Source organism: Acanthochromis polyacanthus, chromosome 18 (assembly GCF_021347895.1).
Source record: "Acanthochromis polyacanthus isolate Apoly-LR-REF ecotype Palm Island chromosome 18, KAUST_Apoly_ChrSc, whole genome shotgun sequence".
Lineage (NCBI taxonomy): Eukaryota > Metazoa > Chordata > Actinopteri > Pomacentridae > Acanthochromis > Acanthochromis polyacanthus.
This window is the reverse complement of record NC_067130.1, coordinates 36037312-36061561: the sequence shown is the minus strand read 5'-3', so window position 1 is coordinate 36061561 and position 24250 is coordinate 36037312.

Here is a 24250-nt window from a genome sequence, read left to right as displayed (position 1 = left end):
CAGCTTCACACATCCTTTAGAGTGACTCCAATCCAAATTTTGACCAGGTGAGATCTTCCTGTCTCTGCCTTTCAAAATAAAAGCACAGCACAATTTCAAAATAAAAGCCTGCGACAGACCGGAAAACGTTGAAATATGCCTCTCCGGACATGCACCCATCCCGAGCCCCTCCCACGATTTCCGCACCAGCGGGAATTGTCTAGTTAGGGGCTCGGGCTTCGGCACGAGCCACTCTCCTCTCCATTGCAAAGCAATGGGAGGAGAGTGGCTCGTGGCGAAGCCACGAGCCACTATTGTTCTCCTGTGAAAAAAGCGTTTATTCTCTTTTATTATTCCTCACGTTTCCGCCGTTTTTCGATTCGTAACTCGTCCTAGGGCTTTGAGATAACCAAAACAAATTATATATCAAAACGTGCGGCTTCATCGGGAATAGTGTGCTATGACTTTTCTAAGAAATTCGTCATTTTATCGCAGAATTATTCGCAAAAAACTGCGCAAAAACTCCCATAGGAAATGAATGGGGACTGAAAAAAATCGGCTTGAAAAATCCACTGTTTTCCAAACGCCACTCCTTCGTCATACGTTCACCTAGAAACTTCATTCAACCATAAAAACGCAGTGATTTTTCTTGTCTACGCAGGAATGTATTTTATGTCAGGCTGACATTTACAGTTTTTGATCAGTGAGTCCTCAAAAAAGTGAAAATTCTCAAAATCTGCTCTGGCTAGAGTGTGGCATGTCAGTTGGTAGAGTGGAGGAGAGGTGAAAAATCCACCTGAAAATTTTCCGATCGCATCGCCCTCACGACCAAACGATAAATGTGAGGGGAATGAAATTTGGTCAGATTGTAGACAAATTTCCTGGGATTCAAATGAATCCAAGTTTGAAGATCTAGCTCTTTCTGAAGTGAAATGGCATGCAGCAGTTTAGACCAAAGTTGCACCGTTCTCTCCATAGGAACCAATGTAAACTGAATCATCTGCCTCACGGAGGGACAGTGTTTTTTAAATCGCTGTAACTCGGTCATTTCTCACAATATTTGGAAAATAATTACATTCATGGTTAGCCACAGCCTTCCTCTCGCTCACGGTCATTTCAGTTTTCAGCTAGCATTAACGGTTAGCCCACAATTAGCGCCAGAACGGGACGTTGCGCTCTGCTGCTGAGAAGCACTTTTCTGCTGTCTGTGGCAGGCACCGTTGCTATGGGGGCCATAGCAACCGCCCTTACACACGCGCAGGCATGGTCTCACGCACACACACAGACTCATTGGATGGCCACACCCACCTTCACACCCAATACCTCCACAGGAGCTGCATTTCAGCCTGTAAATCAGATCTACCTCTCAGCTTCACACAGCCTTTAGAGCAGGGGTATCAAACTCAGTTCCAACACACCTGATTCAAATGATCAGGCTCGTTATCAGGCTTCTGCTGAGCTTGATGATGAGCTGATTATTTGAATCAGGTGTGTTGTAAGACGGAAACATCTGGAACACAGAGGGTAGTGGACCTCCAGGAACTGAGTTTGACATCCCTGCTTTGGGGTAACTCCAATCCAAATGTTGTTTGACCAGGTGAGATCTTCTTGTCTTTGCCTTTCAAATAAAAGCACAGCACAATTGCAAAATAAAAGCCTGTGACAGACTGGAAACGCCAGTGAAACCTCTCAGCTTCACTCAGCCTTTTGAGTAACTCCAATCCAAATATTGACCAGCTGAGATCTTCCTGTCTTTAATTTTTAAAATAAAAGCACAGCACAATTTCAAAAATAAAAGCCTGTAACACACTGGAAACTCCAGTTAAACCGCTCAGCTTCACACAGCCTTCACAGTAACTCCAATTAAAATGTTGACCAGGTGAGATCTTCCTGTCTTTGCCTTTCAAAATAAAAGCACAGAACAATTTCAAAATAAAAGCCTGCGACGGACTGGAAACGCCAGTTAAACCTCTCAGCTTCATACAGCCTTCACAGTAACTCCAATCTAAATTTTGACCAGGTGAGATCTTCCTGTCTTTGCCTTTCAAAATAAAAGCACAGCACAATTTGCCAGGTAAACTTCTCAGTTTCACACAGCCGTTACAGTAACTCCAATCCAAATTTTGACCAGGTGAGATCTTCCTGTCTCTTCCTTTCAAAATAAAAGCACAGCACAATTTCAAAATAAAAGCCTGTGATGGACCAAAAAATACCCCTCTCCTGCCCAGCTCCGGACATGCACACATCCCGAGCCCCTCCCACGATTTCCGCGTGCGGGAATTGTCTAGTTAGGGGCTCGGGCTTCGACACGAGCCACTCTCCTCTCCATTGCAAAGCAATGGGAGGAGAGTGGCTCGTGGCGAAGCCACGAGCCACTATTGTTCTCCTGCTGCGTTTATCTTTTATTATTATTAACGTTTCCGCCGTTTTTCGGTCGCTAACTCGTCCTAGGGCTTTGAGAAAACCAAAACAAATTATATATCAAAACGTGCGGCTTCATCGGGAATCCCGGGCTATGACTTTTCTAAGACATTCGTCATTTTTTCGCAGAATTATTCGCAAAAAACTGCGAAAAAAGTCCCATAGAAAATGAATGGGGAGTGAAAAAAATCGGCTCAAAAAATCCACTGTTTTCCAAACGCCACTGCTTCGCCATACGTTCACCTAGAAACGTCATTTAACCATCAAAACGCAGTGATTTTTCTTGTCTCCGCAGGAATGTAGTTTGTGTCAGGCTGAGATTTACAGTTTTTGATCAGTGAGTCCTCAAAAAAGTGAAAATTTTCCAAATTTGCTCTGTTTAGAGTGCGGCATGTCAATTAGTAGAGTGGAGGAGAGGAGAAAAATCTACCTGAAAATTTCCCGATCGCATCGCCCTCACGACCAAACTATAAATGTTAGGGGAATCAAATTTGGTCAGATTGTAAACAATTTTCCTGGGATTCAAATGAATCCAAGTTTGAAGACCTAGCTCTTTCTGAAGTGAAATGGCAGGCAGCAGTTTAGACCAAAGTTGCACCGTTCTCTCCATAAGAACCAATGTAAACTGAATCATCTGCCTCATGGAGGGACAGTGTTTTTTAAATCGCTGCAACTCGGTCATTTCTCACAATATTTGAAAAATAATTACATTTATGGAAAGCCACGGCCTTCCTCTCACTCACGGTCATTTTAGTTTTCAGCTAGCATTCACGGTTAGCCCACAATTAGCGCCAGAACGAGACGTTGCGCGCTGCTGCTGAGAAGCACTTTTCTGCTGTCTGTGGCAGGCACCGTTGCTATGGGGCCCATAGCAACCGCCCTTACACACGCGCAGGCATGCTCCCACGCACACACACAGACTCATTGGAGTGCCACACCCACCTTCACACCCAATACCTCCACAGGAGCTGCATTTCAGCCTGAAAATCAGTTCAACCTCTCAGCTTCACACAGCCTTTAGAGCAGGGGTGCCAAACTCAGTTCCAACACACCTGATTCAAATGATCAGGCTCGTTATCAGGCTTCTGCTGAGCTTAATGATGAGCTGATTATTTGAATCAGGTGTGTTGTAAGATTGAAACATCTGGAACATAGAGGATAGTGAACCTCCAGGAACTGAGTTAGACACCCCTGCTATAGAGTAACTCTAATCCAAATTTTGACCAGGTGAGATCTTCCTGTTTCTGCCTTTCAAAATAAAAGCACAGCAAAATTTCAAAATAAAAGTCTGTGACGGACCAGAAAACGCCAGTTTAACCTGTCAACTTCACACAGACTTTACAGTAACTCCAATCCAAATGTTGACCAGGTGAGATCTTCCTGTCTCTGCCTCTCACAATAAAAGCACAGCACAATTTCAAAATAAAATCCTGCGACAGGCTGGAAACGCCAGTTCAACCTCTCAGCTTCACACATCCTTTAGAGCAAGGGTGTCAAACTCAGTTCCAACACACCTGATTCAAATGATCAGGCTCGTTATCAGGCTTCTGCTGAGCATGATGATGAGCTGATTATTTGAATGAGGTGTGTTGGAAGAGGGAAACATCGAGAACATAGAGGCTAGTGGACCTCCAGGAACTGAGTTTGACACCCCTGCTTGAGAGTAACTCCAATCCAAATGTTGACCAGGTGAGATCTTCCTGTCTTTCCCTTTCAAAATAAAAGCACTGCACGATTTCAAAATAAAAGCCTGCAAGGTACTGGAAACGCCAGTTAAACCTCTCAGCTTGAAACAGCCTTTACAGTAACTCCAATCCAAATGTTCACCAGGTCAGATCTTCCTGTCTCTCCCTTTCAAAATAAAAGCACAGCACAATTTCAAAATAAAATCCTGTGACGGACCAAAAAATACCCCTCTCCTGCCCAGCTCCGGACATGCACACATCCCGAGCCCCTCCCACGATTTCCGCGAGCGGGAATTGTCTAGTATTTCCATTACTACCCCAATATCATTTTTTCTTCACATTTTCGGTCGCTAACTCGTCCTAGGCCTTTGAGAAAACCCAAATAAATTATATATCAAAACGTGCGGCTTCATCGGGAATAGTGTGCTATGACTTTTCTAAGAAATTCGTCATTTTTTCGCAGAATTATTCGCAAAAAACTGCGAAAAAAGTCCCATAGGAAATGAATGGGGAGTGAAAAAATCGGCTTGAAAAATCCACTGTTTTCCAAACGCCACTCCTTCGCCATACGTTCACCTAGAAACTTCATTTAACCATCAAAACGTAGTGATTTTTCTTGTCTCTGCAGGAATGTAGTTTATGTCAGGCTGACATTTACAGTTTTTGATCAGTAAGTTCTCAAAAAAGTGAAAATTCTCAAAATCTGCTCTGGTTAGAGTGCGGCATGTCAATTGGTAGAGTGGAGGAGAGGAGAAAAATCCGCCTGAAAATTTCACGAACGAATCGCCGTCACGACCAAACGATAAATGTTAGGGGAATGAAATTTGGTCAGATTGTAAACAATTTTCCTGGGATTCAAATGAATCCAAGTTTGAAGACTTTGCTCTTTATGAAGTGAAATGACAGGCAGCAGTTTAGAGCAAAGTCGCACCCATCTCTCCATAAGAGCCAATGTAAACTGAATCATCTGCCTCACGGAGGGACAGTGTTTTTTAAATCGCTGTAACTCGGTCATTTCTCACAATATTTGGAAAATAATTACATTTATGGAAAGCCACAGCCTTCCTCTCACTCACGGTCATTTTAGTTTTCAGCTAGCATTCACGGTTAGCCCACAGTTAGCGCCAGAACGAGACGTTGCGCGCTGCTGCTGAGAAGCACTTTTCTGCTGTCTGTGGCAGGCACCGTTGCTATGGGGCCCATAGCAACCGCTCTTACACACGCGCAGGCATGGTCGCACGCACACACAGAGACTCATTGGTGTGCCACACCCACCTTCACACCCAAACCTCCACAGGAGCTGCATTTCAGCCTGGAAATCAGTTAAACCTCTCAGCTTCACACAGCCTTTAGAGTAGGGGTGTCAAACTCAGTTCCAACACACCTGATTCAAATGATCAGGCTCGTTATCAGGCTTCTGCTGTGCTTGATGATGAGCTGATTATTTGAATCAGGTGTGCTGGAAGAGGGAAACATCTAAAACATAGAGGATAGTGGACCTCCAGGAACTGAGTTTGGCATCAATGCCTTGGGGTAACTCCAATCCAAACGTTGACCAGGTGAGATCTTCTTGTCTTTGCCTTTCAAAATAAAAGCACAGCACAATTTCAAAATAAAAGCCTGTAACACACTGGAAACTTCAGTTAAACCGCTCAGCTTCACTCAGCCTTTTGAGTAACTCCAATCCAAATATTGACCAGGTGAGATCTTCCTGTCTTTGCCTTTTAAAATAAAAGCACAGCACAATTTCAAAATAAAAGCCTGTAACACACTGGAAACTTCAGTTAAACCGCTCAGCTTCACACAGCCTTCACAGTAACTCCAATTAAAATGTTGACCAGGTGAGATCTTCCTGTCTTTGCCTTTCAAAATAAAAGCACAGCACATTTTCAAAATAAAAGCCTGCGACGGACTGAAAACTCCAGTTAAACCTCTCAGCTTCACACAACCTTTACTCCAATCCAAATTTTAACCAGGTCTGATCTTCCTGTCTCTGCCTTTCAAAATAAAAGCACAGCACAATTTCAAAATAAAAGCCTGCGACGGACTGGAAACGCCAGTTAAACCTCTCAGCTTCACACAGCCTTTACAGTAACTCCAATTCAAACTTTGACCAGGTGAGATATTCCTGTCTCTGCCTTTCAAAATAAAAGCACAGCACAATTTCAAAATAAAAGCCTGCGACGGACTGGAAACGCCAGTTAGACCTCTCAGCTTCACACAGCCTTTACAGTAACTCCAATTAAAATTTTGACCAGGTGAGATCTTCCTGTCTTTGCCGTTCAAAATAAAAGCAGAGCACAGTTTAAAAATAAAAGCCTGTGACGGACCAAAAAATAACCCTCTCCTGCCCAGCTCCGGACATGCACACATCCCGAGCCCCTCCCACGATTTCCGCGTGCGGGAATTGTCTAGTATTTCCATTACTACCCCAATATCATTTTTTCTTCACATTTTCGGTCGCTAACTCGTCCTAGGCCTTTGAGAAAACCAAAGCAAATTATATATCAAAACGTGCGGCTTCTTCAGGAATAGTGTGCTATGACTTTTCTAAGAAATTCGTTATTTTTTCGCAGAATTATTCGCAAAAAACTGCGAAAAAAGTCCCATAGGAAATGAATGGGGAATGAAAAAAATCGTCTTGAAAAGTCCACTGTTTTACAAATGCCACTGCTTCGCCATACGTTCACCTAGAAACTTCATTTAACCATCAAAACGCAGTGATTTTTCTTGTCTTCGCAGGAATGTATTTAATGTCAGGCTGACATTTACAGTTTTTGATCAGTGAGTCCTCAAAAAAGTGAAAATTCTCAAAATCTGCTCTGGTTAGAGTGCGGCATGTCAGTTGGTAGAGTGGAGGAGAGGTGAAAAATCCGCCTAAAAATTTCCTGATCGCATCGCCCTCACGACCAAACAATAAAGGATAGGAGAATGAAATTTGGTCAGATTGTAGACAATTTTCCTGGGATTCAAATGAATCCAAGTTTGAAGACCTATCTCTTTCTGAAGTGAAATGGCAGGCAGCAGTTTAGACCAAAGTCGCACCGTTCTCTCCATAAGAACCAATGTTATCTGGATCATCTGCCTCATGGAGGGACAGTGTTTTTTAAATCGCTGTAACTCGGTCATTTCTCACAATATTTGGAAAATAATTACATTTATGGAAAGCCACAGCCCTCCTCTCGCTCACGGTCATGTCGGTTTTCAGCTAGCATTCACGGTTAGCCCACAATTAGCGCCAGAACGAGACGTTGCGAGCTGCTGCTGAGAAGCACTTTTTTGCTGTCTGTGGCAGGCACCGTTGCTATGGGGCCCATAGCAACCGCCCTTACACACGCGCAGGCATGGTCCCACGCACACACACAGACTCATTGGAATGCCACACCCACCTTCACACCCAATACCTCCACAGGAGCTGCATTTCAGCCTGAAAATCAGTTCAACCTCTCAGCTTCACACAGCCTTCATAGCAGGGGTGTCAAACTCAGTTCCAACACACCTGATTCAAATGATCAGGCTCGTTATCAGGCTTCTGCTGAGCTTGATGATGAGCTGATTATTTGAAACAGGTGTGTTGGAAGAGGGAAACATCTAAAACAAAGAGGATAGTGGACCTCCAGGAACTGAATTTGACACCCCTGCTTTAGAGTAACTCCAATCCAAATGTTGACCAGGTGAGATCTTCCTGTCTTTCCCTTTCAAAATAAAAGCACAGCACAATTTCAAAATAAAAGCCTGTGACATACTAGAAACGCCAGTTAAACCTCTCAGCTTCACACAGCCTTTTGAGTAACTCCAAATCAAATTTTGACCAGGTGAGAGCTTCATGTCTCTTCCTCTCAAAATACAAGCACAGCACAATTTGCCTGTTAGACTTCTCAGCTTCACACAACCTTTACAGTAACTCCAATCCAAATTTTGACCAGGTGAGATCTTCTTGCCTCTCCTGCGCTGCTCCGGACATGCACCCATCCCGAGCCCCTCCCACGATTTCCGCACCAGCGGGAATTGTCTAGTTAGGGGCTCGGGGCTGCAGCATGCAGCCCGAGCCACTATTGTTCTCCTGTGAAAAAAGCGTTTATTATTCTTCACGTTTCCGCCGTTTTTCGGTCGCTAACTAGTCCTAGGGCTTTGAGAAAACCAAAATAAATTATATATCAAAACGTGCGGCTTCATCGGGAATAGTGTGCTATGACTTTTCTAAGAAATACGTCATTTTTTCGCAGAATTATTCGCAAAAAACTGCCAAAAAAGTCCCATAGAAAATGAATGGGGAGCGAAAAAAATCGGCTTAAAAAAACCACTTTTTTCCAAACGCCACTGCTTCGCCATACGTTCACCTAGAAACTTCATTTAACCATCAAAACGCAGTGATTTTTCTTGTCTCCGCAGGAATGTAGTTTATGTCAGGCTGAGATTTACAGTTTTTGATCAGTGAGTCCTCAAAAAAGTGAAAATTCTCAAAATCTGCTCTGGTTAGAGTGCGGCATGTCAGTTGGTAGAGTGGAGGAGAGGAGAGAAATCCGCCTGAAAATTTCCCGATCGCATCGCCCTCACGACCAAACGATAAATGTTAGGGAAATGAAATTTGGTCAGATTGTAGACAATTTTCCTGAGATTCAAATGAATCCAAGTTTGAAGATCTCGCTCTATCTGAAGGGAAATGGCAGGCAGCAGTTTAGACCAAAGTCGCACCCTTCTCCCCATTAGAACCAATGTAAACTGAATCATCTGGCTCATGGAGGGACAGTGATTTTTAAATCGCTGTTACTCGGTCATTTCTCACAACATTTGGAAAAAAATCATATGTATGTATAGCCACAGCCTTCCTCTCGCTCACGGTCATTTTAGTTTTCAGCTAGCATTTATGGTTAGCCCACAATTAGCGCCAGAACGAGACGTTGCGCGCTGCTGCTGAGAAGCACTTTTCTGCTGTCTGTGGCAGGCACCGTTGCTATGGGGGCCCATAGCAACCGCCCTTACACACGCGCAGGCATGTTCGCACGCACACACACAGACTCATTGGTGTGCCACACCCACCTTCACACCCAATACCTGCACAAGAGCTGCATCTCAGCCTGAAAATCAGTTCAACCTCTCAGCTTCACACAGCCTTTATAGCAGGGGTGTCAAACTCAGTTCCAACACACCTGATTCAAATGATCAGGCTCGTTATCAGGCTTCTGCTGAGCTTAATGATGAGCTGATTATTTGAATCAGGTGTGTTGTAAGAAGGAAACATCTAAAACATAGAGTATAGTGGGCCTCCAGGAACTGAGTTTGACACCCCAGCTTTTGAGTAACTCCAATCCAAATGTTGACCAGGTGAGATCTTCCTGTCTTTCCCTTTCAAAATAAAAGCACAGCACAATTTCAGAATAAAAGCCTGTGACATACTAGAAACGCCAGTTAAACCTCTCAGCTTCACTCAGCCTTTTGAGTAACTCCAATCCAAATATTGACCAGCTGAGATCTTCCTGTCTTTGCCTTTTAAAATAAAAGCACAGCACAATTTCAAAATAAAAGCCTGTAACACACTGGAAACTCCAGTTAAACCGCTCAGCTTCACACAGCCTTCACAGTAACTCCAATTAAAATGTTGACCAGGTGAGATCTTCCTGTCTTTGCCTTTCAAAATAAAAGCACAGAACAATTTCAAAATAAAAGCCTGTAACACACTGGAAACTCCAGTTAAACCGCTCAGCTTCATACAGCCTTCACAGTAACTCCAATCTAAATTTTGACCAGGTGAGATCTTCCTGTCTCTGCCTTTCAAAATAAAAGCACAACACAATTTGCCAGGTAAACTTCTCAGTTTCACACAGCCGTTACAGTAACTCCAATCCAAATTTTGACCAGGTGAGATCTTCCTGTCTCTTCCTTTCAAAATAAAAGCACAGCACAATTTCAAAATAGAAGCCTGTGACGGACCAAAAAATACCCCTCTCCTGCCCAGCTCCGGACATGCACACATCCCGAGCCCCTCCCACGATTTCCGCGAGCGGGAATTGTCTAGTATTTCCATTACTACCCCAATATCATTTTTTCTTCACGTTTCCGCCGATTTTCGGTCGCTAACTCGTCCTAGGGCTTTGAGAAAACCAAAGAAAATTATATATCAAAACCTGCGGCTTCATCGGGAATAGTGTGCTATGACTTTTCTTAGAAATTCGTCATTTTTTCGCAGAATTATTCGCAAAAAACTGCGAAAAAATTCCCATTGGAAATGAATGGGGACTGAAAAAAATCGGCTGGAAAAATCCACTGTCTTCCAAACGCCACTCCTTCGCCATACGTTCACCGAGAAACTTCATTTAACCATCAAAACGCAGGGATTATTCTTGTCTTCGCAGGAATGTATTTTATGTCAGGCTGAGATTTACAGTTTTTCATCAGTGAGTCCTCAAAAAAGTGAAAATTCTCAAAATCTGCTCTGGTTAGAGTGCGGCATGTCAGTTGGTAGAGTGGAGGAGAGGTGAAAAATCCGCCTGAAAATTTCCCGATCGCATCGCCCTCACGACCAAACGATAAATGTTAGGGGAATGAAATTTGGTCAGATTGTAGACAAATTTCCTGGGATTCAAGTGAATCCAAGTTTGAAGACCTAGCTCTTTCTGAAGAGAAATGGCAGGCAGCAGTTTAGACCAAAGTCGCACCGTTCTCCCCATTAGAACCAATGTAAACTGAATCATCTGGCTCATGGAGGGACAGTGTTTTTTAAATCGCTGTAACTCGGTCATTTCTCACAATATTTGGAAAATAATTACATTTATGAAAAGCCACAGCCTTCCTCTCACTCACGGTCATTTCGGTTTTCAGCTAGCATTCACGGTTAGCCCACAGTTAGCGCCAGAACGAGACGTTGCGCGCTGCTGCTGAGAAGCACTTTTTTGCTGTCTGTGGCAGGCACCGTTGCTATGGGGCCCATAGCAACCGCCCTTACACACACGCAGGCATGGTCCCACGCACACACACAGACTCATTCGAGTGCCACACCCACCTTCACACCCAATACCTCCACAGGAGCTGCATGTCAGCCTGAAAATCAGTTCAACCTCTCACCTTCACACAGCCTTTAGAGTAAATATGCCTATCCCGCGCTGCTCCGGACATGCACACATCCCGAGCCCCTCCCACGATTTCCGCGTGCGGGAATTGTCTAGTATTTCCATTACTACCCCAATATCATTTTTCTTCACGTTTCCGCCGATTTTCGGTCGCTAACTCGTCCTAGGGCTTTGAGAAAACCAAAGCAAATTATATATCAAAACGTGCGGCTTCATCGGGAATAGTGTGCTATGACTTTTCTAAGACATTCGTCATTTTTTCGCAGAATTATTCGCAAAAAACTGCGAAAAAAATCCCATAGGAAATGAATGGGGAGTGAAAAAAATCGGCTTGAAAAATCCACTTTTTTCCAAATGCCACTGCTTCACCATACGTTCACCGAGAAACTTCATTTGACTATCAAAACGTAGTGATTTTTTTTGTCTCCGCAGGAATGTATTTTATGTCAGGCTGAGATTTACAGTTTTTTATCAGTGAGTCCTCAAAAAAGTGAAAATTCTCAAAATCTGCTCTGGTTAGAGTGCGGCATGTCAGTTGGTAGAGTGGAGGAGAGGAGAGAAATCCGCCTGAAAATTTCACGATCGCATCGCCCTCACGACCAAACCATAAAAGTTAGGGGAATGAAATTTGGTCAGATTGTAAACAATTTTCCTGGGATTCAAATGAATCCAAGTTTGAAGACCTATCTCTTTCTGAAGTGAAATGGCAGGCAGAAGTTTAGACCAAAGTCGCACCGTTCTCCCCATTAGAACCAATGTAAACTGAATCATCTGGCTCATGGAGGGACAGTGTTTTTTGAATCGCTGTAACTCGGTCATTTCTCACAATATTTGGAAAATAATTACATTCATGGAAAGCCACGGCCCTCCTCTCGCTCACGGTCATTTCGGTTTTCAGCTGGCATTCACGGTTCGCCCACAATTAGCGCCAGAACGAGACAATGTGCGCTGCTGCTGAGAAGCAGTTTTCTGCTGTCTGTGGCAGGCACCGTTGCTATGGGGGCCCATAGCAACCGCCCTTACACACGCGCAGGCACGTTCGCACGCACACACACAGACTCATTGGTGTGCCACACCCACCTTCACACCCAATACCTCCACAGGAGCTGCATTTCAGCCTGAAAATCAGTTCAACCTCTCAGCTTCACACAGCCTTTACAGCAGGGGTGTCAAACTCAGTTCCAACACACCTGATTCAAATGATCAGGCTCGTTATCAGACTTCTGCTGAGCTTAATGATGGCTAATCATTTGAATCAGGTGTGTTGTAAGAAGGAAACATCTAGAACATAGAGGATAGTGGTCCTCCAGAAACTGAGTTTGACACCCCTGCTTTACAGTAACTCCAATCCAAAGTTTGACCTGGTGAGATCTTCCTGTCTCTGCCTTTCAAAATAAAAGCACAGCACAATTTCAAAATAAAAGCCTGCGTCGGACTGGAAACGCCAGTTAAACCCCTCAGCTTCACACAGCCTTTACAGTAACTCCAATCCAAATGTTGACCAGGTGAGATCTTCCTGTCTGTGCCTTTCAAAATAAAAGCACAGCAAAATTTCAAAATAAAAGGCTGTGAAAGACTGGAAACGCCAGTTCAACCTCTCAGCTTCACACAGCCTTTAGAGTAACTCCAATCCAAATTTTGACCAGGTCTGATCTTCTTGTCTCTTCCTCTCAAAATAAAAGCACAGCACAATTTGCCTGTTAGAATTCTCAGCTTCACACAGCCTTTACAGTAACTCCAATCCAAATTTTGACCAGGTGAGATCTTCTTGCCTCTCGTGCGCTGCTCCGGACATGCACCCATCCCGAGCCCCTCCCACGATTTCCGCACCAGCGGGAATTGTCTAGTCTTTTCTTCTTCAACATTCCGCCGTTTTTCGGTCGCTAACTCGTCCTAGGGCTTTGAGAAAACCAAAACAAATTATACATCAAAACGTGCGGCTTCATCGGGAATCCCGGGCTATGACTTTTCTAAGAAATACGTCATTTTTTCGCAGAATTATTCGCAAAAAACTGCCAAAAAATTCCCATAGAAAATGAATGGGGACCGAAAAAAATCGGCTCAAAAAATCCACTTTTTTCCAAATGCCACTGCTTCGCCATACGTTCACCTAGAAACTTCATTTAACCATCAAAACGCAGTGATTTTTCTTGTCTCCGCAGGAATGTAGTTTATGTCTGGCTGAGATTTACAGTTTTTGATCAGTGAGTCCTCAAAAAAGTGAAAATTCTCAAAATCTGCTCTGGTTAGAGTGCGTGATGTCAGTTGGTAGAGTGGAGGAGAGGAGAAAAATCCGCCTGAAAATTTCACGATCGCATCGCCCTCACGACCAAACGATAAACGTTAGGGAATGAAATTTGGTCAGATTGTAGACAATTTTCCTGGGATTCAAATGAATCGAAGTTTGAAGACCTATCTCTTTCTGAAGTGAAATGGCAGGCAGCAGTTTAGACCAAAGTTGCACCGTTCTCCCCATTAGAACCAATGTAAACTGAATCATCTGGCTCATGGAGGGACAGTGTTTTTAAATCGCTGTAACTCGGTCATTTCTCACAATATTTGGAAAATAATTACATTCATGGAAAGCCACAGCCCTCCTCTCGCTCACGGTCATTTCGGTTTTCAGCTAGCATTCACGGTTAGCCCACAATTAGCGCCAGAACGAGACGTTGCGCGCTGCTGCTGAGAAGCAGTTTTTTGCTGTCTGTGGCAGGCACCGTTGCTATGGGGGCCCATAGCAACCGCCCTTACACACGCGCAGGCATGGTCGCACGCACACACACAGACTCATTGGTGTGCCACACCCACCTTCACACCCAATACCTCCACAGGAGCTGCATTTCAGCCTGAAAATCAGTTAAACCTCTCAGCTTCACACAGCCTTTACAGCAGGGGTGTCAAACTCAGTTCCAACACACCTGATTCAAATGATCAGGCTCGTTATCAGGCTTCTGCTGATTATTTGAATCAGGTGTGTTGGAAGAAGGAAAGATCTAGAACATAGAGGATAGTTGACCTCCAGGAACTGAGTCTGACACCCGTGCTTTAGAGTAAGTCCAATCCAAATGTTGACCAGGTGAGATCTTCCTGTCATTGCCTTTCAAAATAAAAGCACAGCACAATTTCAAAATAAAAGCCTGTGACGGACTGGAAACGCCAGTTAAACTTCTCAGTTTCACACAGCCTTTACAGTAACTCCAATCCAAATTTTGAGCAGGTGAGATCTTCCTGTCATTGACTTTCAAAATAAAAGCACAGCACAATTTCAAAATAAAAGCCTGCGACAGGCTGGAAAAGCCAGTTCAACCTCTCAGCTTCACACAGACTTTAGAGCAACTCCAATCTAAATTTTGACCAGGTCCAATCTTCTTGTCTCTTCCTCTCAAAATAAAAGCACAGCACAATTTGCCAGTTAAACTTCTCAGTATCACACAGCCGTTACAGTAACTCCAATCCAAATTTTGACCTGGTGAGATCTTCCTGTCGTTGCCTTTCAAAATAAAAGCACAGCACAATTTCAAAATAAAAGCCTGCGACGGACTGAAAACTCCAGTTAAACCTCTCAGCTTCACACAGCCTTTACAGTAACTCCAATCCAAAGTTTGACCAGGTGAGATCTTCCTGTTTCTTCCTTTCAAAATAAAAGCACAGCACAATTTGCCAGTTAAACCTCTCAGCTTCACACAGCCTTTACAGTAACTCCAATCCAAATTTTGACCTGGTGAGTTCTCGACATGCACACATCCCGAGCCCCTCCCACGATTTCCGCGTGCGGGAATTGTCTAGTTAGGGGCTCGGGCTTCGACACGAGCCACTCTCCTCTCCATTGCAAAGCAATGGGAGGAGAGTGGCTCGTGGCGAAGCCACGAGCCACTATTGTTCTCCTGTGGCGTTTATTCTCTTTTATTCCTAACGTTTCCGCCGTTTTTCGATTCGCTTCTCCTCCTAGGGCTTTGAGAAAATCAAAGCAAATTATATATCAAAACGTGCGGCTTCATCGGGAATAGTGTGCTATGACTTTTCTAAGAAATTCGTCATTTTATCGCAGAATTATTCGCAAAAAACTGCGCAAAAAGTCCCATTGAAAATGAATGGGGAGCGAAAAAAATCGGCTCAAAAAATCCACTTTTTTCCAAATGCCACTGCTTCGCCATACGTTCACCTAGAAACTTCATTTAACCATCAAAACGCAGTGATTTTTCTTGTCTCCGCAGGAATGTATTTTATGTCAGGCTGAGATTTATAGTTTTTCGTCAGTGAGTCCTCAAAAAAGTGAAAATTCTCAAAATCTGCTCTGGTTAGAGTGCGGCATGTCAGTTGGTAGAGTGGAGGAAAGGAGAAAAATCCGCCTGAAAATTTCACGATCGCATCGCCCTCATGACCAAACGATAAATGTTAGGAGAATGAAATTTGGTCAGATTGTAGACAATTTTCCTGGGATTCAAATGAATCCAAGTTTGAAGACCTAGCTCTTTCTGAAGGGAAATGGCAGGCAGCAGTTTAGACCAAAGTCGCACCGTTCTCCCCATTAGAACCAATGTAAACTGAATCATCTGGCTCATGGAGGGACAGTGTTTTTTAAATCGCTGTAACTCGGTCATTTCTCTCAATATTTGGAAAATAATCATATCTATGGATAGCCACAGCCTTCCTCTCGCTCACGGTCATTTTAGTTTTCAGCTCGCATTAACGGTTCGCCCACAATTAGCGCCAGAACGAGACGTTGCGCGGTGCTGCTGAGAAGCACTTTTCTGCTGTCTGTGGCAGGCACCGTTGCTATGGGGGCCCATAGCAACCGCCCTTACACACGCGCAGGCATGCTCGCACGCACACACACAGACTCATTGGTGTGCCACACCCACCTTCACACCCAATACCTCCACAGGAGCTGCATTTCAGCCTGAAAATCAGTTAAACCTCTCAACTTCACACAGCCATTTTTGCAGGGGTGTCAAACTCAGTTCCAACACACCTGATTCAAATGATCAGGCTCGTTATCAGGCTTCTGCTGTGCTTGATGATGAGCTGATAATTTGAATCAGGTGTGTTGGAAGAGGGAAACATCTAAAACATAGAGGATAGTGGACCTCCAGGAACAGAGTTTGACACCCCTGCTTTAGAGTAACTCCAATCCAAATGTTGACCAGGTGAGATCTTCCTGTCTTTCCCTTTCAAAATAAAAGCACAGCACAATTTCAAAATAAAAGCCTGCAATGGGCCCGAAAACACCAGTTAAACCTCTCAGCTTCACACAGCCTTTACAATAACTCCAGTCCAAATTTTGACCAGGTGAGATCTTCAAATCTCTGCCTTTCGAAATAAAAGCACAGCACAATTTTAAAATAAAAGCCTGTGACGGACTGGAAACGCCAGTTAAACCTCTCAGCTTCACTCAGCCTTTAGAGTAACTCCAATCCTCTATGTTTTAGATGTTTCCCTGTTCCAAATCACCTGATTCAAATGATCAGGCTTGTTATAATGCTTCTGCAGAGCTTCATGATAAGCTCATCATTTGAATCAGGTGTGTTGGAAGAGGTAAACATCTAAAACAGAGAGGATAGTGGACCTCCAGGAACTGAGTTTGACACCCCTGGTTTGGGGTAACTCCAATCCAAATTTTGACAGGGTGAAATCTACCTGTCTTTGCCTTTCAAAATAAAAGCAGAGCACAATTTCAAAATAAAAGCCTGCGACACACTGGAAATGCCAGTTAAACCTCTCAGCTTCACACAGCCTTTACTCCAATCCAAATTTTAACCAGGTCTGATCTTCCTGTCTCTGGCTTTCAAAATAAAAGCACAGCAGAATTTCAAAATAAAAGCCTGCAACAGACCAAAAAATGCCAGTTAAACCTCTCAGCTTCACACAGCTTTCAGAGTAACTCCAATCCAAATTTTGACCAGGTGAGATCTTCCTGTCTCTGCCTTTCAAAATACAAGCACAGCACAATTTCTAAATAAAAGCCTGCGACAGACTGGAAATGCCAGTTCAACATCTCAGCTTCACACAGCCTTTAGAACAGGGGTGTCAAACTCAGTTCCAACAAACCTGATACAAATGATCAGGCTCGTTATCAGGCTTCTGCTGAGCTTAATGATAGCTAATCATTTGAATCAGGTGTGTTGTAAGAAGGAAACATCTAGAACACAGAGGATAGTGGTCCTCCGGGAACTGAGTTTGACACCCCAGCTTTACAGTAGCTCCAATCCAAATTTTGACCAGGTGAGATCTTCCTGTCTCTGCCTTTCAAATTAAAAGCACTGCACAATTTGCCAGTTCAACCTCTCAGCTTCACACAGCCTTTAGAGTATCTCCAGTCCAAATTTTGACCAGGTGAGATCTTCATGTCTCTGCCTTTGAAAATAAAAGCACAGCACAATTTTAAAATAAAAGTCTGTGACGGACCGGAAAATGTCACCAAAACCTCTCAGCTTCACACAGCCGTTAGAATAAATACGCCTCTCCGGACATGCACACATCCCGAGCCCCTCCCACGATTTCCGCACCAGCGGGAATTGTCTAGTTAGGGGCTCGGGCTTCGGCACGAGCCACTCTCCTCTCCATTGCAAAGCAATGGGAGGAGAGTGGCTCGTGGCGAAGCCACGAGCCACTATTGTTCTCCTGCTGCGTTTATTATTATATTTTCTTCACGTTTCCGCCGTTTTTCGGTCGCTAACTCGTCCTAGGGCTTTGAGAAAATCAAAACAAATTATATATCAAAACGTGCGGCTTCATCGGGAATCCCGGGCTATGACTTTTCTAAGACATTCGTCATTTTTTCGCAGAATTATTCGCAAAAAACTGCCAAAAAAGTCCCATAGGAAATGAATGGGGACCGAAAAAAATCGGCTCAAAAAATCCCCTTTTTTCCAAACGCCACTGCTTCGCCATACGTTCACCTAGAAACTTCATTTAACCATCAAAACGCAGTAATTTTTCTTGTCTCCGCAGGAATGTATTTTCTGTCAGGCTGAGATTTACAGTTTTTGATCAGTGAGTCCTCAAAAAAGTGAAAATTTTCAAAATCTGCTCTGTTTAGAGTGCGGCATGTCAGTTGGTAGAGTGGAGGAGAGGTGAAAAATTCGCCTGAAAATTTCACGATCGCATCGCCCTCACGACCAAACTATAAATGTTAGGGGAATGAAATTTGGTCAGATTGTAAACAATTTTCCTGGGATTCAAATGAATCCAAGTTTGAAGACCTAGCTCTTTCTGACGTGAAATGGCAGGCAGCAGTTTAGACCAAAGTCGCACCGTTCTCTCCATAAGAACCAATGTAAACTGAATCATCTGCCTCATGGAGGGACAGTGTTTTTAAATCGCTGTAACTCGGTCATTTCTCACAAGATTTGGAAAATAATTACATTTATGGAAAGCCACAGCCTTCCTCTCGCTCACGGTCATTTTAGTTTTCAGCTACCATTAACGGTTCGCCCACAATTAGCGCCAGAACGAGATGCTGCGCGCTGCTGCTGAGAAGCACTTTTTTGCTGTCTGTGGCAGGCACCGTTGCTATGGGGGCCCATAGCAACCGCTCTTACACACGCGCAGGCATGGTCGCACGCACACACACAGACTCATTGGTGTGCCACACCCACCTTCACACCCAATACCTCCACAGGAGCTGCATTTCAGCCTGAAAATCAGTTCAACCTCTCAGCTTCACACAGCCTTTACAGCAGGGGTGTCAAACTCACTTCCAACACACCTGATTCAAATGATCGGGCTCGTTATCAGGCTTCTGCTGAGCTTAATGATAGTGTATCATTTGAATCAGGTGTGTTGTAAGAAGGAAACATCTAAAACATAGAGGATAGTGGTCCTCCAGAAACTGAGTTTGACACCCCTGCTTTAGAGTAACTCCAATCCAAATGTTGACCAGGTGAGATCTTCCTGTCTTTCCCTTTCAAAATAAAAGCACAGCACAATTTCAAAATAAAAGCCTGCGATGGGCCTGAAAACACCAGTTAAACCTCTCAGCTTCACACAGCCTTTAGAGCAGGGGTGTCAAACTCAGTTCCAACACACCTGATTCAAATGATCAGGCTCGTTATCAGGCTTCTGCTGAGCTTGATGATGAGCTGCTTATTTGAATCAGGTGTGTTGTAAGAAGGAAACATCTAGAACATAGAGGATAGTGGACCTCCAGGAACTGACTTTGACACACCTGCTTTAGAGTAACTCCAATCCAAATGTTGACCAGGTGAGATCTTCCTGTCTTTGCCTTTCAAAATAAAAGCACAGCACAATTTCAAAATAAAAGCCTTCGACGGACTGAAAGCGCCAGTTAAACCTCTCAGCTTCACACAGCCTTTTGAGTAACTCCAATCTAAATTTTGACCAGGTGACATCTTCCTGTCTCTGCCGTTCAAAATAAAAGCACAGCACAATGTCAAAATAAAAGCCTGCAAGGTACTGGAAATGCCTGTTAAACCTCTCAGCTTCACACAGCCTTTACAGTAACTTAAATCCAAATGTTCACCAGGTGAGATCTTCCCATCTCTTCCTTTCAAAATAAAAGCACAGCACAATTTCAAAATAAAAGCCTGCGATGGACGGACTGGAAAACGCCAGTTAATCCTCTCAGCTTCACACAGCCTTTACAGTAACTCCAATCCAAATTTTGACCAGGTGAGATCTTGCTGTCTCTTGCTTTCAAAATAAAAGCACGGAACAACTTCAAAATAAATGCCTGTTATGGGCTGGAAAACGCGGAAATACGCCTCTCCGGACATGCACACATCCCGAGCCCCTCCCACGATTTCCGCGAGCGGGAATTGTCTAGTATTTCCATTACTACCCCAATATCATTTTTTCTTCACGTTTCCGCCGATTTTCGGTCGCTAACTCGTCCTAGGGCTTTGACAAAACCAAAGAAAATTATATATCAAAACGTGCGGCTTCATCGGGAATAGTGTGCTATGACTTTTCTTAGAAATTCGTCATTTTTTCGCAGAATTATTCGCAAAAAAGTGCGCAAAAATTCCCATTGGAAATGAATGGGGACTGAAAAAAATCGGCTGGAAAAATCCACTGTCTTCCAAACGCCACTCCTTCGCAATACGTTCACCGAGAAACTTCATTTAACCATCAAAACGCAGGGATTTTTCTTGTCTTCGCAGGAATGTATTTTATGTCAGGCTGAGATTTACAGTTTTTCATCAGTGAGTCCTCAAAAAAGTGAAAATTCTCAAAATCTGCTCTGGTTAGAGTGCGGCATGTCAGTTGGTAGAGTGGAGGAGAGGAGAAAAATCCGCCTGAAAATTTCCCGAACGAATCGCCCTCACGACCACACCATAAGAGATAGGACAATGAAATTTGGTCAGATTGTAGACAATTTTCCTGGGATTCAAATGAATCCAAGTTTGAAGACCTATCTCTTTCTGAAGGGAAATGGCAGGCAGCAGTTTAGACCAAAGTCGCACCGTTCTCCCCATTAGAACCAATGTAAACTGAATCATCTGGCTCATGGAGGGACAGTGTTTTTTTAAATCGCTGTAACTCGGTCATTTCTCACAATATTTGGAAAATAATTACATTCATGGAAAGCCACAGCCTTCCTCTCGCTCACGGTCATGTCGGTTTTCAGCTAGCATTCACGGTTAGCCCACAGTTAGCGCCAGAACGAGACGTTGCGCGCTGCTGCTGAGAAGCACTTTTTTGCTGTCTGTGGCAGGCACCGTTGCTATGGGGGCCCATAGCAACCGCCCTTACACACGCGCAGGCATGCTCCCACGCACACACACAGACTCATTGGTGTGCCACACCCACCTTCACGCCCAAATACCTTCACAGAAGCTGAATTTCAGCCTGAAAATCAGTTCAAACTCTCAGCTTCACACAGCCTTGAGAGCAGGGGTGTCAAACTCAGTTCCAACACACCGGATTGAAATGATCAGGCTCGTTATCAGGCTTCTGCTGAGCTTAATGATAGCTAATCATTTGAATCAGGTGTGTTGTAAGATGGAAACATCTAGAACATAGAGTATAGTGGACCTCCAGGAACTGAGTTTGACACCCCTGCTTTAGAGTAACTCCAATCCAAATTTTGAACAGGTGAGATCTTCCTGTCTTTCCCTTTGAAAATAAAAGCACAGCACAATTTCAAAATAAAAGCCTTCGACGGACTGGAAACGCCAGTTAAACCTCTCAGCTTCACACAGCCTTTTGAATAACTCCAATCTAAATTTTGACCTGGTGACATCTTCCTGTCTCTGCCTTTCAAAATAAAAGCACAGCACAATGTCAAAATAAAAGCCTGCAATGTACTGGAAACGCCTGTTAAACCTGTCAGCTTCACACAGCCTTCAGAGTAACTCCAATCCAAATTTTGACCTGGTGACATCTTCCTGTCTCTGCCTTTCAAAATAAAAGCACAGCACAATGTCAAAATAAAAGCCTGCAATGTACTGGAAACGCCTGTTAAACCTCTCAGCTTCACACAGCCTTTACAGTAACTCCAATCCAAATGTTCACCAGGTCAGATCTTCCTCTCTCTGCCTTTCAAAATAAAAGCACAGCACAATTTCAAAATAAAAGCCTGCGACAGGCTGACAACGCCAGTTCAACCTCTCAGCTTCACACAGCCTGTAGAGTAACTCCAATCTAAATTTTGACCAGGTCTGATCTTCTTTTCTCTTCCTCTCAAAATAAAAGCACAGCACAATTTGCCTGTTAGACTTCTCAGCTTCACACAGCCTTTACAGTAACTCCAATCCAAATTTTGACCAGGTGAGATCTTCTTGCCTCTCGTGCGCTGCTCCGGACATGCACACATCCCGAGCCCCTCCCACGATTTCCGCACCAGCGGGAATTGTCTAGTATTTCCATTACTACCCCAATATCATTTTTCTTCACGTTTCCGCCGATTTTCGGTCGCTAACTCGTCCTAGGGCTTTGAGAAAACTAAAGCAAATTATACATCAAAACGTGCGGCTTCTTCGGGAATAGTGTGCTATGACTTTTCTAAGAAATTCGTCATTTTTTCGCAGAATTATTCGCAAAAAACTACGACGAAAGTCCCATAGGAAATGAATGGGGAATGAAAAAAATCGGCTTGAAAAATCCACTGTTTTCCAAACGCCACTGCTTCGCCATACATTCACCTAGAAACTTCATTTAACCATCAAAACGCAGTGATTTTTCGTGTCTTCGCAGGAATGTATTCTATGTCAGGCTGAGATTTACAGTTTTTGATCAGTGAGTCCTCAAAAAAGTGAAAATTCTCAAAATCTGCTCTGGTTAGAGTGCGGCATGTCTGTTGGTAGAGTGGAGGAGAGAAGAAAAATCCGCCTTAAAATTTCACGATCGCATCGCCCTCACGACCAAACGATAAGAGATTGGAGAATGAAATTTGGTCAGATTGTAAACAATTTTCCTGGGACTCAAATGAATCCAAGTTTGAAGACCTAGCTCTTTCTGAAGGGAAATGGCAGGCAGCAGTTTAGACCAAAGTCGCACCGTTCTCTCCATTAGAACCAATATAAACTGGATCATCTGCCTCATGGAGGGACAGTGTTTTTTAAATCGCTGTAACTCGGTCATTTCTCACAATATTTGGAAAATAATCATATGTATGGATAGCCACAGCCTTCCTCTCGCTCACGGTCATTTTAGTTTTCAGCTACCATTAATGGTTAGCCCACAATTAGCGCCAGAACGAGACGTTGCACGCTGCTGCTGAGAAGCACTTTTCTGCTGTCTGTGGCAGGCACCGTTGCTATGCAGGCCCATAGCAACGGCCCTTACACACGCGCGAGCAGGACTCAGGCAGAGTCTCACGCACACACACAGACTCATTGGCGTGCCACACCCACCTTCACACCCAATACCTCCACAGGAGCTGCATTTCAGCCTGAAAATCAGTTCAACCTCTCAGCTTCACACAGCCATTGTTGCAGGGGTGTCAACTCAGTTCCAACACACCTGATTCAAATGATCAGGCTCGTTATCAGGCTTCTGCTGAGCTTGATGATGAGGTGATTATTTGAAACAGGTGTGTTGGAAGAGGGAAACATCTAAAACATACAGGATAGTTGACCTCCAGGAACTGAGTTTGACACCCTGCTTTAAAGTAACTCCAATCCAAATATTGACCAGGTGAGATCTTCCTGTCTTTGCCTTTCAAAATAAAAGCACAGCACAATTTCAAAATAAAAGCCTGTGATGGGCCTGAAAACACCAGTTAAACCTCTCAGCTTCACACAGCCTTTACAATAACTCCAATCCAAATTTTGACCAGGTGAGATCTTCCTGTCTCTGCCTTTCAAAATAAAAGTACAGCACAATTTCAAAATAAAAGCCTGTGACGGACCAAAAAATAACCCTCTCCTGCCCAGCTCCGGACATGCACACATCCCGAGCCCCTCCCACGATTTCCGCGAGCGGGAATTGTCTAGTTAGGGGCTCGGGCTTCGACACGAGCCACTCTCCTCTCCATTGCAAAGCAATGGGAGGAGAGTGGCTCGTGGCGAAGCCACGAGCCACTATTGTTCTCCTGTGAAAAAAGCGTTTATTATTCTTCACGTTTCCGCCGTTTTTCGGTCGCTAACTAGTCCTAGGGCTTTGAGAAAACCAAAACAAATTATATATCAAAACGTGCGGCTTCATCGGGAATCCCGGGCTATGACTTTTCTAAGAAATTCGTCATTTTTTCGCAGAATTATTCGCAAAAAACTGCGAAAAATTCCCATAGAAAATGAATGGGGAGTGAAAAAAATCGGCTCAAAAAATCCACTTTTTTCCAAACGCCACTGCTTCGCCATACGGTCACCTAGAAACTTCATTTAAACCATCAAAACGCAGTGATTTTCTTGGTCTTCGCAGGAATGTATTTTATGTCAGGCTGAGAATTTACAGTTTTTCATCAGTGAGTCCTCAAAAAGTGAAAATTCTCAAAATCTGCTCTGGTTAGAGTGCGGCATGTCAGTTGGTAGAGTGGAGGAGAGGTGAAAAATCCGCCTGAAAATTTTCCGATCGCATCGCCCTCACGACCAAACGATAAATGTTAGGAATGAAATTCGGTCAGATTGTAGACAATTTTCCTGGGATTCAAATGAATCCAAGTTTGAAGACCGCTCTTTCTGAAGTGAAATGGCA